Genomic DNA, 16,999 nt, shown 5'->3' on the forward strand with positions numbered 1-16,999 from the left:
TAAGAAAATATGAAAATTGTTATCTTGGATTTTTAATTTTTCTATTTTATATATTTTCAATTAAAATTAACTAATATTTTTTTAACATTTTAGATGAAAGGGTAAAAACAAAAAAAAAACAAAACTATAAAAAATAGTTAAGATGCAAAATAATAATTCAAACATTAAGATGAAAAATAAGAATTCTAGATCACATAAAATCATGATAAAAAAAGTGTCAAACAATTATATCTCAAATTAAGCGGATACCCAAACATTTAAAAAAAGAAGAAGAAGAAAGAAATGAAACATAAAGGGTATTTTAAAAAAAACAAACCTAGTATAAATAATATATATTCAAATAACTATTATCATAATTAACTATTACAAATTATAATCCAACTGATAACAAAAATATTTAGACAAGACCTATACATAAGAAAATTTAAAAATATAATAAAATCTGAACCAAAAACTAATATATTATTTACAAAGAATAGGGTTGAACTTAAACATTAAAATTATATATGAACTTTGATTTAATATGTAATTTGATACATGAACATTGATTTTGTGCAATAATACACTTTAAACTTTAATTTTGTTCAAATATATGTATAAAACTTTAATTTTAATTCAATTTTACACATTTAAATAAATGAATACATCAATTTATTTTTATATTAGATAAATATAATTATTAGTATATATAATATGTAAATGTAAAATAGAATTATTTCGATAATGTGTTAATTTTTACAAAAATTAAATCAAATTAAAATGTTGTATATATCATTACATATTATACCATTATTTATATATAAATTTAAGATTTACCCTACTTAAAAACTCAAAATTTTCAAAACCTCAACAATTTGTGCGTGAAAGATATAGATATGTTTGTCGTAAAATTTCTAGCTTAAAATAGTGGACAAATTTTATCCTCGATTTCACTGCAAGTATAACATTAATTATACCTGTCTAAGCTTTTATATTTGTGGTCACTCTTGATAAGAAAATGTTGAATGCGGGGTTAAATGTTGCATAGGGTTCTTAAAATTCTAATTGTTTGACGAAATTTTTGACAAAATCACACGACTCATATCATTTACTGTCACTATTTTGTCGGTAATAACTAGAAAATAAAAATTTCGAATTAATTCAATTATAATCGGATTTGTTTCATCTAATCAAGAGCGAAGCTAGAACAAAATTTTAGGGACAAATAAAATTTTAATTTTTTATAGTTTATATCTTTATAATTTGTAAAAAATTAAATCAAATTTTTATAATTTTAAGGGGGCTAAAGTGTAATTTTACCTTTATTAATTTAAAATTTTTAAAAAAATTTAAGTGCCAAAAGAACAATTTTACATTTTAGAGGAGGCCGGGGCCCATGCCAGCCCCCCTGGCATCGCCCCTGCATCTAATGATAGTCAAAAGAAGAAAGAAGGAATTGGGACAATGACCTATCTAGAGGGCTGGTAAGGTTTTTAAAATGAAAAATTATCTATTTAAATTTTTATTAAAAATTTAAAATTTTAAATTAATAAAATAAAATAATATTTTAATTTCTTAAAAATAATAGAAATTTGATTTAATTTTATAAAAATTATAATGATAAAATTATTAAAAATTAAAATTTTAATTTCGGCCGTAAGTGCTTTTTTTTTTTAAGGAGCAAAGGACATTTTCGGATTCCATTGGCTTTCATTAGGACAATTTTAGTATTTGTATATTTACTTATTTAGGGTTTATTTGTTTAAGACTTTTGAAGTAACATTCTTTTCTTCGAATTGACACTCAAAAGCTAAATTTTACTTAGATTTAACCATAGACAAAAATATTATATTGGAACACTTTATTTGATTAGATCATATAGAGATTCAAACATGATAAATTCTTACTTAGATTTTTTAAGGAAAGTTTAATCATGATATTTTAGAGGAATGACTCCATAATTAAATAATATTGTAATTAATAAATAGAGAGTTAGAACTTAATTACAAATTATTTAAGCCTTAATTATACATGTCAAATTAATTCCTCTGCTAGCTTGATATAACTCAAAATAGATTGCATGTAGGACCAATACTTTGAAATGAATGAAAATGATAATTAAAATAAATAGGTTAATGCATTACTATCTACAGTGAATGTATTTTCTCGCTAAGTACTAAAGATAACTTAAAGATTAATTAATTTATGCAAATTATTATTTAATTAATTGAAATTAAATAATTGAAATTTGAAGTAAAAATTAAATTAATTAATCATCGCAATTTTATTGAATATGACATGTAATGGGCCAAAATTGCCCAGCCTAAATACAAACCCAAAACCCAAAATGAAACTAACCCAATTATATGAGACAGGCCCAATACCCATGGCCCAAAATCTAAATCTAATCGGCTAACCTAGGGAAACTTAGGTCACCCACGCCACAATCCCCACGTCGGCACTCCACGCACGATCCCCGTGTGCCCCGCTCCATGCTCGCGCCCGTGCTCCACGCCCCTCGTTCTCCACAACTTCATGGCCTGCGAGTTGGACAAGGAAACAGCAGAAACTGCTTGTATATTGGCTATAAAGCCTTCGATTTTTAATTGTAAAGGGACGGGGTTTTTTTTCAGAGAAATAGAACACAGATTGAAGAAATCATTCTCGCAAATATACAAAAATCAATAAAAGCAGTAGAATACATTTCAAAGGTTTATCACTGTTTTTTTTCCCCATTTTTATTTTTTCATTCAAATTCGCATTATAAATACGAAATATAAGAGTAAGTGGGAGAAGCTCACCGGAGTTGCATCGCGCTCGCACCACTGGAGGGCCCTGCTTCGTTGGTCGCAAGCGATTTTCGAAGAAGTTGAAGGCTTGGCATAAGCCTTTCGACGAGGAGCAGAGGGGAGAGCAAAAGGGGGTTCTCAAAATTTAGGGTTGTTTTTTAAACAAAGGGTAAAATGGTTTAAAAAATGGGTTAAGTAATTGGAATAAAACAGCACCGTTTGGTGTTGGACCCACACAATTTGGCTTAAAGTGAGGGATTTGCTCATTGAGTCCTCCCCTTTTGCGCTGAGTTGTAATTAAAACTTGTTTAGATTTTCCTTGTTTTTTTAAATTGTCCCTGGAACTTGCACGCCATTTCAATTTAGCCCGCGCCTGGGCACAACATTTTGGGATTTGGACCATTTGCGCTTTCGGTCCCCGCGCACTTGCGCGCATTGCTCTTTGGCCCTTATCTCACTTTCCATCTTTTTTTATTTATTAATTGTCTCTTTAGGTTTGCTCTTATTTCAATTAAGTTTTAGTTCATATCTTATTTTATTTTATTTTATATATATTATTTTAATATATACTATTTTGAATTATTTTATTGATTTTGCACTGTTCCAGTTTGCCATTTTATACTTTTTATTTTTGTTTTCTCTCCTAATTGTTTTATTTCACAATTTATTTATTTTAAAGTCTTCTTTTATATTCTTACGTGTTCTAACGATATTTTAATGCTATTGTACATACATTTACATTTTTTAAATTCTAAATATATATCATTGTTCATACTGTTTTATGTAAATATTGTTCTTTTAAATGTATTTATATGTATATATATCTTCTTTCAATTTATTTATGTATATATTATTGACATTAAGTTTTTTTCATGTATATTATGTATTTAGATAGATATATATTATTTTGTATATCATTTTCTTTTTTACATACATTATTCATTTAGAAATTTCATTTATACATTTCTTTTATATATATTATTATCTTTATTTTCTTGTTCTATTTTAAACTTTCATGTAGATTACTTGTTCCAAGTTTTATGTATATTGTTTGCATAATGATAATCCTAAATTGCATTTCCTTTGTATCAGTCATTTCTTTATTTGCTTTAGAAAACTTGTTATATATTATTTGTGTTAATTTACTTGATATGTCTTTAAGTTCGCTTTTAATTCATTAGATGTTAATATTGGTATATGTATAATATATGATATGTTGCCGTTGTACGCTACCAAATTCGTTCCTTTCAAAATTCCATATTATGACTATTCATTTGTATAATATTTTATCCATGTATATAGACTTTGTTTTTCATATATTATCGCATTGTGGCTCAAATTTCAGCATTTTAATCGATATTGGTCGTCTCATTTTTATTCCAAATAAACCAAATAAAAAGCATTTCGAGTCAGTCTTATAATATATCAATTTTAAAAAAACTTCTAAAACAAAGGCAATGTTTGGCTTTTGGAAATTTGGGAAATCGTGCCCTAACGTACTGGTTTTCGATTTTCTGCTTGCCCAAAATAGTCAAATATTCCTTTAAAATTTTATTCATGTTTTCTAAATTTTAAAATAAGGTAATGTTCTATGTTTGGAAATTTGAGAAATCGTGCCCTAACATGCTAGGTTTCGTTTTTTCGTTGGGCCAAATAATTGAATACCCTTTTCGTTGCGTTTTGGAAGTCATGAGGTGATCTCAGTTTTTAGAGGCTTAAAATATCGTGTCCTAACGTGCTAGATGTGATTTTTTTTTTTGGAACGAGTGAATCTTAAAATCCAATTCGAGTTGATCACACATTTTTAGAGGAATCGTATTTTGGCAATTTTTCTTTAAGTTTTCAACGATAGGACATTAAATAATCAATTGGTACCAATTTTGGGCATTACGAGGGTGCTAACCCTTCCTTGTGCGTAACCGACTCCCGAATCATTTCTCTCAATTTTCGTAGACCTAAAATTATTGTTTTAATAAATTAAATGTTTTATTAAAATGATCAATCTCAAGGTGATCCGATTACACTTCAAAAAGATCAGTGGCGACTCTATAATTCGTTTTTAAAGTCGATTTCCATTTTTTTCAAACTTTTAAAAATGGTTTCGACAGCTTGGCGACTCCACTAGGGACCAATAAGAGACTCAAGCCGTAAAATTGATTATTTTTTGTCCTTTTGTCGAAAATTAAAAGTTTAGTTTTTAAATACACGATCCTCATTGCATTTCATTGGTGTTATGGTTTCCATCATTTTATTCATGTTTTTGAGTTTTTATGTCCCCTCACATTGCATATTGCATGACCGTTGTGGTCACACCTCTTAAGTGGGAGTAAAAAGCTATGTCCTCGTGAGGTTTTCACCTCCGCATGGTCATAGGGAAATGTATTCCTCTAAACTAAACTCGATCCATATGAGCCTATAATGGGTGAGATTAAGGAATCTGCTGGTTCAGGTACCCTGTCTTTAGAACTAAATCGCATATAGCGAGTCTTAAGAGCCTACCCTAGGTAGAGCCACTCCAAAACCTAGTCATTACCCAAATAGGTGTTCTATTTGCTATTTATTTCTTCTGTACTAACGTATTTTGTTTGTTTTGTTTATGACTGTATTGTATTGTATTACATCATTATAGAAAGGAGATGTTGATTCATATTTGATTGCTAAATAGAACAGTTTGTCATAAGAAAATGAATTTCTTGATAAAGTGGATTATAATACGGTTGTCTGAATATGGTCCACGTAAACACAACGGAAGAAGGTTGATAGTTCGCGGAGGAAACAAGACTTTACTTGAGGATTCAAGTCGATAGAGATTATTCGAAAGACGTCACGTCTCAACTTTCTTAAAGGATCTAACAAACATTGCGAGGATAAGTGAGTATTAAGTCGCGGCCTGAATCAAGCAAAAGGAGCTAGTGGGAGCATCTATTGGAAGCTTGCGAGATTTAACTTTTACAAAGAAAAGAAATCGGTGTCTTCGCTTGGAACATGAGGGCAATGCCGCATATGTAAATCTGTTTTATGTAAAGGGATTTGTTTTCTAGAAAAGTTGTTCTAATAAAATTGAATTCAGAATCAACACCATTCTTTCTTTTGCATTCATTCTATGCATTTGCGTAGGATTGCATCATTTGCATTAGATTTTCACAAAAAGACCCTAATTAATTGAAATCATTTCAGTTAATCTGGAAACCAATAAAAACTTACCAACCAAGCATCGTTACGGTACCTGTGCTAAGACAAAAGATATGGACCAAAGATTGGAAAGACTTAAACAACTTCAAAGAGAGATGCATGACCAGATACAAATGCAAATGCAAGAGCAACTGATGAGGATACGGCAAGATATGAGAGACCAAGTGCAAGAGTCTCAAAGGAATATGATGAACCAATTGTCCCAATTGCTGACTAAGGGGCTAGAAAAAAGGGAAATTTCCATGATCAATGTTGGGGTGGACAATGAGGAGCCTCTCTATCCTCTGGGTTTCACTTCGTCAAATGCACAAGCATGTTCGTAAGGTGTACCAATTATCAAAACTCAGCAATATCAAGCCAGTACCTCAGCAGCAGTGAATTATTTGATAGGCTCAGGCTCCAATCCGTGGGGCAATCCAACTACTCCTATAGTTCCTGATTTGAACGAAATGGAAAAAGTAAAGATGAAACTGCCAAAACAACTCGAGGATCGGTATAGGTGGTTAGAGGAAAAATTCAAGGCGATGAAATATACTGATGATTATCGTGGAATTGACGCCAGGGATTTGAGCTTGGTTCTAGACTTAATACTTCCCTACAAGTTCAAAATGTCTAAATTTGAAAAATATAATGGGACTATCTGTCCCGAAGCTCACATCACTATGTTTTGCAGACGAATGATTGGGTATGTCAATAATGACCAATTATTGATTCACTATTTCCAATAAAGTCTGGTTGGGGCAGCATCCAAATGGTACAACCAATTGAGCCATACCCAGATCAATTCATGGAAAGATCTAGCACAAGCTTTCATGAAACAGTATAGTCATGTGACAGACATGGCACCAGATAGAATTACCCTACAGAATATGGAAAAGAAGCAGAGTAAGAGCTTCAGGCAATATGCCCAAAGATGGAGAGAGGTAGCAACACAAGTCCAATTGCCTCTCTTGGAAAATGAGACCACAATGCTTTTCACCAATACTCTAAAAGCCCCGTTCATTGACCCTATGTTGGGAAGCACTACTCTGAGCTTTTTAGATATAGTAATGTCCGGTAAGATGACTGAAAATGCGGTAAGAAGTGAGAGGATGATGTGGCAGAAAGCATTAAAAAGTCAACTCCGAGAGACAAAAAGAATGAAGTGAATATCGTGAGCATGCCTTCCAAATTGGTCAGCATAGACCAGTCGAGGGCTGTAACCACTAGCTATCGAGGCTCTTCAAGGAAGGAATTTAACTCGAGGCCAAATACAGAAAAGCTCCGGTTTACACCTATCCCGATGTCATAAAAGGAGCTGTATCAGAACCTTTTTTATGTGCATGTGGTGTCTCCGTTCTACTCAGAACCCATGCAACCTCTATTCCCAAAATGGTATAATGAGAATGCTCAATATGAGTACCATGCGGGAATAGCGGGGCACTCAATCGAAAACTGCACTACGTTTAAAAAGTTGGTTGAAAGGTTAATTGAAATGAGAATTGTGAAGTTTGACAATTCCTCAGAACCTAATCGCTCTGATAATAAAGTAAATGTGACATTTGAAGGTGGGGGCAAAAGGGTTGTGATGCCTTGAACAAGTCAAAAGTGGAAGGAATATCGGGGATTCTGAATGACATATCTGAAGAGAAAATCGGGGAATAAAAGTTTCTAAACCTTTATGTACTTGGGGGGTTTTGAATAATAGAACTGTGGAAAAGATCCCTGTCTTTTTAGAGCTAATCTAGAGTAATATTCAAAACGCGCTTGTTGCTTTAAGCCTAGGGGCAATAAGAATCCTTTTGTGACATAGGCTTGTGTCCAGAATTTTTATTTCAATAAAATGCATCTTTTTGAGCAAATACTCTTTCATTCTTTCCATTTCATAGTATACATTCTTTTATTCTTTGGACTGTCTTTTAAATATTATTTTATTCTTTATGATTATATCATACAAATAATCAGCCTTAGAATTATTTATTCTTTGGAAATATGTCTTTGTACTTACAATAGGTTCCTAGATATCAATGACATGAGCAACGCTGTAACTGACTCTCTTTTAGGGTGAGATATGTGTTTAAGCGGATTTCAAGACTTTGAAGATGATAGAGATTGTAGCCTATGGCCTGATTTTTTCAAGGATGACAGAACAAGATAAAACACAGATCCTACTCTACAAAGGGTCAGTGGACATTGTGAGCAGGAGGCAAAGATCGGAGCCTGAGTCACCGCAAAGACAAAGCGAATCGTCATTTAATTATTCTAAGTATTAAAAGATGTTTTTGCATGACCATATCAAGATATACCTGGAGATGCAAAAAAATTTCTATACGGATGTTAGAAGGACATATGTTAATGGTTTCACAGTAGCCACACTAATCATGAGGTTTGGGTACTATTGAGACAAGATTCATGTACCTTATTCATTTCTTCACAGACTTCTTCTATGTGGGGCACGGATGTTATCAGGACCATTCTAGTCTAATATACATTGATTTATCTTGGTAGTCGTTGATGACTTTATGAAAAGGGTGAGGGTCGTTTCATATGCCAATATTACGATGTCAGTAGTCGTCAAATTTTAAAAAAGGTGCCGACAAGTAATGTGAGAAAAGATCGTGTCTAATACAGCTGCACAATGTCAAAAGTTTGCAGTTTGTTCAAAGATCAGATGCCATATCCTAATACAGCAAAGGCAGCCAAAAAGAAAGAAACAAAAAGTGAAAGAAAAAATAAAAACAAAAACAACAAAAAGAGATTGTGGAATGTGATCGAGACTTGTAAAGATTGTCATGAAGAAGTTACCATTTACCCTCTATATTTTTCAAACGTCGGCTAAGACCTTAATCAGGGCAATGCCTTTCTTATTACTTTGTGGAATGGAAGCGTTTTGTCCATTATTTCTTTTCTCTGAATCAGAACTAAAGTTGGATGAGGTTGAATGGATCCAATCCCGATATAATCAGTCAAGTTTGAAGGATATTCGTCACGGTTAGATGATGTATGCTTACGACAAAAGGGGGTTCATCCTAGAGAATTGGGGACTTGGCATTGAAGAAGATCCTTTCTATACAAAATAACTTTAGAGGAAAGTGGATGCCAAATTAGGAAGGACCTTATGTAGTAAAGAAGGCCTGTTCTAGAGGAGCATTGATATTGTCTGAGATGGATGGCAAGGACCTGCCTAATTTGGTGAACTCGGATTTAGTTACAGTTAACTGTTTAAAAAAAAACACCAAAGAAAAGAAAAAGAAACAGGAGAGGCCAAGGCGAAAACCCACAAAGGGCTCTTTGAGACCAAAGGGGATTTGAGTTGAAAACCGTAAAAGGGCAGCTTAAATTTGGATCAAAGTGGGGCATACAATAGTCTTGCTATGTCTGAATTAACAATGAAGAAGTATGCTACGTCTTGGGGCATCGACGAAATACTCCGAATTCCCTAAACACAAATTGAACTCAAAATGGTCCTCAAGAAGTCAGTACAAAGAAGCTCAGGCTGCGATATCTAGGACATCTAGTTTTCTATTTTGCCAATTTTAAATTTGCTATCTTTGATACATCTTAATAAATTTCCTTCTATTTACGTTTGTTATCTTTTGAGCTATGCTCCCAGTTATTTTCTCTCTTATCTATTGTTATGATCTTTTTCAAGCATTTTGCATTGAAATAATGATTAATGGACTAATAATACCTTCACAAAAGATGTTCTGCGTATTACTCTGGAAGTTTCTAAATGGTGCAGGAACATGAAACTGAACTTTTGTTTAGAACTTGCCCAACTTAAGGGTTGGAAATATTTGAGTCCAAATTGAGATTATCTCTTCGGATTTTCAGTCAAAGATATTGGTTGAATAGGAAGAATATGGCATCAATAATAGAAATAAGCGATGTCAACCTAGACATAAGGATATTCCTCATTCATGCAAATATCAAGTGTACACATCTGGTCATGACACCCAAGGGGTGGTGTAATGGACCGAATTGATGAAAGATTCAGGTCCTATACTCCTGAGTTGTAGAATAGGGTTTGAAGATGATACAAACCTTAGGTCCCAAAAGTACAGTAAAATGGACCCTAAAGTTGCAATAGGGCAAACCAACTGAGCAGAATGGGGGTTTCTACGGGTCTTCTATTGGAAAATACTGGCTGAGCAAGAAAGCAGCATAATACGACAGTGATAAAACTCTGATGAATAACGAGTGATGATATTTTAAGCTTTTAAAAAAGGAATCATTCTCATGACATTTTTACATTCATATCATTCATAGCGTATTTGATTAAGGGCATCTGATTCATTTTGATCATAGCATCTTAATCATTTGGCATAAACATAGGCATAAGAAACCAAGTCTACAGGGCATGTTCCCCAAAGGATAGTGTAGTGACATCGGTGAATTCACAAGTCTTATTTTCTTGAGGTAGCAAAGAAGCAGATTGAAAATTACAAATCTTATCTCCATGTATCGGCTATGGAGCAGATCAGAAATGGCGGGTCTTATCTCCATGTATCAGCTATAGAGCAGATTTTAGTCACCAGCCTTATCTCTGTGAGGTAGCAAGAGAGCAGGTTAAAGATCTAGGTCTTATCTTCCTAAGGTAGCAAGGAAGCAGGCTGAAAATTACAGATCTTATTTCCATGTATCGGCTATAGAGCAGATTTTAGCCACCGGCCTTATCTCTCTGAGGTAGCAAGAGAGCAGGTTGAAGATACGAGCCTTAACCCCCTAAGCAGTAGGGTAACGGGCTGAAATTTACAGACCTTATCTCTATGTATCGGCTATGGAGTAGATTTTAGCCACCGACCTTATCTCTCTGAGGTAGCAAGAGAGTAGGTTGAAGATATGAGCCTTAACCCCCTAAGCAGTAAGGTAACAGGCTATAAAATACAGATCTCCCTTAAACAGTAGCGGAGCAGATCAAAGACAGTGAGCCTTAACCCCCTAAGTAGTAGGGTAACAGGCTGAAAATGTAACAGCTCGATTTTGGGCCTAGTTGGAATAGTGGTTTCGGGACTACTATTCCGAGGCCAGAGAAAATTATTTTAGTATTATTTTATGTGTTATAATATGATTTTATAAGTGCATGTTAATTTTGGTATATTAATTTTAGCGATTTCTAGTCCAATTTCGAAAAAGGACTAAATCGCGTAAAAAGTAAAAGTTGTGTTTTAATACCTAAAGGTGTTAAATTGCCTTGTATCTTAAATTGGGGGTTTTTAAAGTGAAATTAGGCCATTGAAAGTGTGATGGCCGGCCATGAGAGACAAAATAGTTGAAAAGTCAAAATTAGACAAAATAGTTTTATTATTAACAAATAAAAAAGAAGAAGAAAAAGCTATCATTTTTCTATTCCCCTTCACCGAAATATGCAGCAAAGAAAGGGTTTTGAAGCTGGAAAATTTCAGCAACATATTTCCCTTGCTTGTAAGTGATTTTAATGTCTTTGCTTGATGATTTTTGTATTTTTGGAACCTCTAAAGCATAAGCTTTCATATGAGGGGACTTTTGTGCAAGATGATAAAGAGTCTAGGGTTTTGCCATGAATGTATATGTGTTGTTTTCTGTGTTTTTATGGAAGATTATAAGTCCTAGTTGTTTAATAAACAACTTTTGTGAAAGAAATTGCATGAAAATACCTTAAAAAGGGCTAAATTGCTAAGTTGTAAAATGAGTTGTAAATGTGTAAAATAGTTGAAATTATGAGTTGCTATAGTTATGAAAATGGTTCATCTAGACTCAAGGAGTAAAGAAATGTGATAAAAATTAATTTACGAGCATTGGGGAAAAAATGCAAATATGCAAAAGTTTAGGGGTCAAAATGAAAATTTGTAAAAATATGATTTTTAGACCCATATGAATATTGTGACTGATTGGTAGGCTAAATGTGATGTTATAGATGATGAAAATTGAGATTTGGACCTAGAACGGAAAGAAATCGATTTATGGACGAGTATGTCTTTTCACCTTTGTGGTATCGAGATAAGTTCATGTGTAAATAATGTAGCATAATTGTTATTTTTAAGTTATTGATGTTAAATATATGATATGCTGATTTTTATCATGAAATATATGCTTTGTGGTTATTTTCGAATAAAATGCAAGTTATGTGTATTATCTGTTAAATATAAAGTGCTACCGAGTATTGGTTTCGGTATTTTACGGAAGATGGCAAGGATAGGTGTTCGAGGAAAATCCCGTTTGAACCTTAGGAATAGATTAGGATACAAGTGACATGTCACTAGGATGGTTGAGCATCTGAACTCGCTGAGTTGAGTACGAGTTCACTTATGATGCGAATGTTCGAACTCGTTGAGTTGAGTCCGAGTTCGTGAGATGTAACTAGGCATCCGAGCTCGTTGAGTTGAGTCCGAGTTCACTTATGGATGCGAACGCCCGAGCTCGTTGAGTTGAGTCTGAGTTCACTTATGGGCAGGTTACATGGTAGCTTGGCTACATATGTGGCACTTATGTGCAAACTTTCCATGTATCCGAATTATATTCTGATGTGTTCAACGGGTAAAATTCTACTCAAATAGAGGAATACTCGAGATGAAAGGGACGTATTGGTAAATGTTGTGAAATTGATACTTTGAACAGGTATGTACTTAACCCTCGGGTTGAAAACTCGACATAACAACAGTATGGTAAGATGGTAAATGAAAATGTGATATGAATGTCTCGGTGATGATTATACAAACGATGTTGTATTAATTTTGTGAACAATGATCATGAATGAGTAATTTAGCCTTGACAGATTTGAGTTACTGCAGTAGTGTAACTTTGAAAATACACTAAAAATAGTAGAAAATGAATTAGAGGTAGAATAAAATATTGGATTAAAGCTCAATGAGTCTATTTTCACATGAAAGAAATAGGGGAAGAAAAAGAATTCCATATTGTGTGATATTTGAATTCTTGTGAAACAGTGTCTGAATGAATTTGAGATCCCCTGTTCTAACTTTAGAAATTCACCAAAAATTGTAAAAAAATTATTAAGAGTTATACATTAATGCATCGATTCCTTATTGAGTCTATTTTTATGGGAAATAAACGGCATGGTTGTTGGAATTTTTTACAGGGAGAAATTTGGTTTGTAGTGCGCAGGGGTCCGAGTGGTCATACCCTGAAATAGGGAAGATTTTAACTAATAAACTGTACTATTTGGATTAACCAAAAATTCTGGAAATTTTATGGAAGAAATGAAAATAAGTCTAGTTTTAGGGAAAATTAACGGAACTTAATTCGGAGTTTCGTAGCTCCAGATATAAATAATTTAGTGACTGTTGCTTAGGAAGACAGCTTGTAGTGAACTTGAGAATATGTTGTAAACATTGATAAAACAAGTTAATGAGTTGCTTATTGTTTTCATATGAACTTACTAAGCGGCTTACCCCCTTCTTTCCCATGTTTTTAGAGTTTCCAGGTTAACTCGGGTTGGAGGTCGTCGAGATATTATCACCCTATCGAGTTAACGTTATCGAGTAAGTAAACTCAAGTGATTCGAGTCTATGGCATGTATAGGGTTTTAATGTGAGTATGTAATATTATGATTTAGCCAAAGGCATTGGCTTGTTATTAAGGTAGTATTAGTTATGTAAATTGGCCTATGTCGCTAATATCGTTATGGGCCCATATGATTATTCTTATGCATTTATGTTATTATTTCTTGTGATGTGGCTTACAACATGTATGCCTAGAGATTGAATTGAGATTCATTGATGAGCTAGTAACTAATGCAGGATTAAGTGATTGATAAATAGTTAATAATGCTTCATGAATGGTTTGTGATGTAATGATAGTTATGTCTAGTATGTGGTAATGATATGGGCAAATTCTATAATATTTATTGCATAAGAAAATAACTTGAGCATAACATGTTTGTAGATGTTTAAGAGCTCATTTATGTCACGTTGTATGTTATTGGATAAGTATGTATCTATGCATATGGTGTGAGAGTGATAAAAGGCTTAATAATTAGCTTATTTCTGGCCACACGGCCTGAGCACATGGGCGTGTGAAGCCTTAACGCAAGAGATTTTTTTAAGTTTTTCATGAGTTCTCGATTGCGTCCCGAACCACTCCAGATGTATGTTTTGGGCCTCGTAAGCCCGTATATGGGACAAATTTTATGTGAAAAGAAAAGTTTTTAACTATTTGAGATTTCATGGCCCTGTTTAGTATGAAAGTGTTAGTAAAAGTCAGGTAGCACCTCGAACCCCGTCCCGGCGTCGGATGTGGGCGAGGGGTGTTACAGAAAAATACAGATCTCCCCTAAACAGTAGTGGAGCAGATCGAAGACAGCAAGCCTTAACCCCCTAAGAAGTAGGGTAATAGGCTAAAAATTACGAATCTTATCTCCCTAAGTAGTAGTGGAGCAGATCGAAGACGAGTTCCTATACCCCTAGAGATGCAGTGGGTTAAAGCAAAGCTACTTGAAGAAGAGTGGCCAAAAGAAATCAAGACTCGATAGGTCCAGGAAAAATTGGCCCTTTTAAAGTCTTTACTTCGTTCTCGTTACACTATAACGAGCAAAGAGGGGCAGCTGTAATGGGTCAAAATTGCCCGGCCCAAATACAAACCCAAAACCCAAAATCAAACTAATCCAATTACATGAGACAGGCCCAATACCCATATCCCAAAATCTAAATCTAATCGGCTAACCTAGGGAAACTTAGGTCACCCACACCACAACCCCCATGTCAGCACTCCACGCACGATCCCCGTGTGCCCCGCTCCATGTTTGCGCCCGTGCTCCACGCCCCTTGTTCTCCACAACTTCATGGCCTGCGAGCTGGACAAGGAAAAAACAGAAATCGCTTGTATATTGGCTATAAAGCCTTCGATTTTTAATTGTAAAGGGATGGGGTTTTTTTTGTAATACCCCTACCCGTATTCATTGCCGGAATAGGGTACGAGGCATTACCAGAGTTTACGAATTAAATTTTTTTTTTATATTCAATATAGCCCCTTTATAAATATCTAACATTCCCTGCAATATTAAATCGAGACCAATCCACATCAACCAAATCAATTCAACATATTTTCAAGATAGATTCATGCATATTTATAAGATAACGTCATCACATATTTAAAACCAGGTTTGTTAACCATACTAATGGCTAACTTTACATTCATTTCACGTCAACATTTACTTTGTTAGGTTATACATGCCATTGATTTCCAAAATAAAGTTTCTTTATATACCGAAATCCTGAGGTTGACAGTGTGATGTGTCTCTGACCAAATCCGACCTCCGAGCTCTTAACACTACAAAACAGGGAAAAAGGAAACGGGGTAAGCACTTCGTGCTTAGTAAGCTCATGTAACAAGAATTATACTTACCTAATATTTTCAATACAATACAATAAACATCCATATATCCATTCAATGCATTATTACCCTAATATGCACAAACTCAACATTCAAGTTAGTACAATAATTTCCATGTACCAATAATATATACCATGATTGATGAGCTCGTCAATACCATGATTTCTATTTCCTTGTTATTTTTCCATATTTATCCCGTTGAATTTTTCGAAATTTCGATGGATTTTCTGAGGTACACATTTATTGTACAATTCCGGGTCCGTCAATTCATATTCATGTGCGCACATATCCATTTCAGAGAGCACACTCCCGTGAACCTCAACCTTGCAGCGGGATTTCCAGTCCAGGCTAAATCCCCTACAATATAAACTCATAGAGTATTGTCGGGATTACTAGTCCAGGCTAAATCCCCTGCAACGACAATTACTCCAATGAGCTTGGATCTGAAATACCAGTCCAGGCTAAATTCAGACCCTAATTCGGATTACCCGTCTGGGCTAAATCCATTTTACACATATTCTTCGGGAGGGCTATATCAGGATAGGATCACCTGTCCGGGCTAGATCCTTTTTACCATCAATTCCTTTCCAGAGATCCATCGAATTTTTCTTTAATTCAACTGGGATTTCTTCCCATTTTATCAAATATATCAATGTTTCATCAATTTTTATATAATGAACATTCAAATCATATTCATATCAAAAACATGCTTTTCAAGCATTTAAGAATATAATTCAAGTTACATGAACTTACCTTGATACTTGTTTGTAAACAATAAAAATCTACTAATCCCGAACTTTTTCCTTTCCTTGATCTAGCTTCGTATTTGAATCTTCTGGTTCTAAATAAATAAATTTAATTATCAATTTAATACATTTCATGTTCATATGCAACATTCTCTATAATTCAACTATTATTTATAGTTCATTCAAAGCTGTCTACTTGAGTCATAGTCACTAAATTATTTATAAATTTAGCTACAGAACTCCAAATTAAGATCCATTAATTTTCCCTGAATCTAGACTCATATATTTTTACCATAAAATTTTCAGAATTTTGGTTTAGCCAATCAAGATCAGTTTATTCTTCAAAGTCACCCCTGCTCGTTGTTCAACAGTTCGACCCTTCTTCACTAAAATAAATTATCTCTTTATACAGAATTCAAATGATGTTATCGTTTGTTTCTATTAAAATAGACTCATTAATAATTCTATACATATAAATTTAAGTCCCTAATTATTTTTATTCAATTTTTATAATTTTTCAAAGTCAGAACAGGGAACCCGAATTCATTCTGACCTTGTCTCACAAAATTCATTATATCTAAAAATTTACAAATCCATTGCTTACAATATTTCTTCTATGAGAAACTAGGCTCAATAAGCTTTAATTCCATATTTTGTTAATCTTCTAATTCGATTCCTACAATTTTTGGTGATTTTTCAAAATTAGTCTACTGCTGCTGTCCAAACTGTTTTAGTGTAAGCTGTTTATTACCATTTTTCCCCTAAGCTTTTAATAAATGATAATTTCGTCCCTACTCAATTAGCCTCTCAATTGAGCTGATTTTTCTCAATTAACATTTTATTCTATCACCTTAAACTATTTTACAACCTTTAGGAATCAGAATTTCAGCAATAGACTTTAATTCAAAACATTTTCACAATTAGGTCCTAAAAATCAATTTCCATTGAAATTGCCTAATAAAATCATCTCATAAACAAATTAAA

At 33.5% G+C, this 16,999-nt stretch overlaps 1 long non-coding RNA gene across 1 annotated transcript; it reads right to left on the reverse strand.

Moving 5' to 3' along the window:
* Positions 1-2,226: 2,226 nt before the first annotated feature.
* On the reverse strand, positions 2,227-3,050 carry LOC108451901 (uncharacterized). The gene is made up of 2 exons (XR_001866312.2): positions 2,781-3,050; positions 2,227-2,519 (listed from the first exon to the last, which is right to left on the reverse strand). It is a non-coding gene; the product is annotated as an uncharacterized LOC108451901 (long non-coding RNA).
* Between the last annotated feature and the right edge of the window lie 13,949 nt (positions 3,051-16,999).

This window comes from Gossypium arboreum, chromosome 9, assembly GCF_025698485.1.
Source record: "Gossypium arboreum isolate Shixiya-1 chromosome 9, ASM2569848v2, whole genome shotgun sequence".
Lineage (NCBI taxonomy): Eukaryota > Viridiplantae > Streptophyta > Magnoliopsida > Malvales > Malvaceae > Gossypium > Gossypium arboreum.